This window comes from Pundamilia nyererei, unplaced genomic scaffold (genome assembly GCF_000239375.1).
Source record: "Pundamilia nyererei isolate P.nyererei 1_Seehausen unplaced genomic scaffold, PunNye1.0 scaffold00316, whole genome shotgun sequence".
Classification (NCBI taxonomy): domain Eukaryota; kingdom Metazoa; phylum Chordata; class Actinopteri; order Cichliformes; family Cichlidae; genus Pundamilia; species Pundamilia nyererei.
Window position 1 is genome coordinate 456725 of NW_005187717.1, and position 1707 is coordinate 458431.

General features: G+C 40.1%; 1 pseudogene; it reads left to right on the plus strand.

The window, feature by feature from the left end:
- LOC106456500 (uncharacterized) overlaps window positions 1-1707 on the plus strand; it is an 8323-nt pseudogene that overhangs the window by 3697 nt on the left and 2919 nt on the right.

Here is a 1707-nt window from a genome sequence, read left to right on the forward strand (position 1 = left end):
GCGACCCGGCCCCGGACAAAGCGGATGAAGATGGATGGATGGATGGACAGTCATGTTTGAGGTAGTGGCTGGCTGCTGTTCACTGCTGAATTGTTGAACTTCGTAGCTGGTGAAGCCCTGACTCCTTTTGCTTCTGTTTATGCTCCAGTTTTGCCTCAAAGATACCGACTGCGTGTTTCCTTCTGTACAGACCTTCCTGGAGCCCCTCTTTGGTGAGTCTGCATGAGTTGTATAAAAGCAGAGTCAGATGAAGAGTAACGAATGTTTGGATGCCTTTTCTGGGATCCCTAGAGCCCCTTTTCCCCCTTTCACATTGAATATAGCACTGTTGCATTACTGTGGTATTGTAAATAAGTGAACTGTGATTTTCCTGAGACCTCCTCTCGAGTCCACTCTCTCCAGTGAACATGACAGCTGGAGCCATTTAAAAGTTAGCTGGTGCCTATTTCCTATTTGTCTGATCTGTTACAGAGGCACGACTTGCCTTCTGTTGTCAGGATCAGCTAATCCTTATCTCCACAGATCTGGGATTTAATCTCTCCTCATATCCCCTTGTCTCAGCAGGCTAAGCTAGCAACTAACAAAGCACCCATGTTTATTCTCAGGAGCTCTCCTGTACTGCTGATGACAGACACGCACACAAAATCAAGTGTTGCTGCTGCACAACAAAGTCAAATGCACAAACATAGTAATAATAGTAATAAGTAAATATAAGTAAATAAGTGCACTGACACAAACAGGAAGCTAAAGAGCCCAAATAAAATCATCCCGTGTTGGTGATGAGCATCCTTAATGAAAAAAGCAAGAGAAGAGAAGCAGAGATTCACTTTCAGCTGGATGTTAAGAAGCTAAATGAATGCATATTGTTTGTTATTAGGTGAGTGTGTGGGGAAAGCAAAGGTATAATATGGCTTCACTGAGCAGTACCTGGTATTTTGTCACTGTGGTTCCTGCCTGTTTTAGCTAAGTGACCTGATAGCCTTGTGCAGTTTGTTACTGCACTGTCTGTGTTATTTGCACACAGTAAACAAAAGAACAAAAAAGGAAAACGTACTTATGCTATATTTTTATTACATTTATAAGATTTATATATAATATTTACAGATAATATAAAAATGTTTTTGTTATCAACAGATACTTTTTCTGCTCATTTCCAGTTCCGTGTTTTTATTATTTGACTTTATTAGAGTAGTTTTGCATTTACAGTTATGAATAGCCTCTCTTTATACTGTAGTACAAAGCTTCTCTCTCCAGGTTACTCCTGTCACTGTTTGTGTGAAGACTAGAGTTAAATACTTCTCCAAGAATAAGCACTTCTCAGCCCTGCTTTGACAGGCACGTCCTCGTGCCCTTAACAAAGAGTGGGCCAGCTGAGAGGCCAGCAGCTGTTTTTCTGGTTGTTTCTGCATCCATATTGTGGATAAACCTTTATTCCTGATAAGAAACTGATGGGAAACCAGCATGCTATTAAGCTGGGTCTGCTTTAACTACTCTGAGATCAATTACCATCTGTGCTTTGTGTAGAAACTGATAGCATTGGCAAGTAATGGAGGATTCTCTGATTTATGATTGTTTCCCTTTGGCCAACATGTTCAAATGTGTATCCTGAACCTCTGTGACGAGAATGTGTTGTGTAGCTACAACCTTTTAAGTTTATATAACATGTTAAGTATAACTTTATATAAATGAAATGTTCTCAGCATTAAA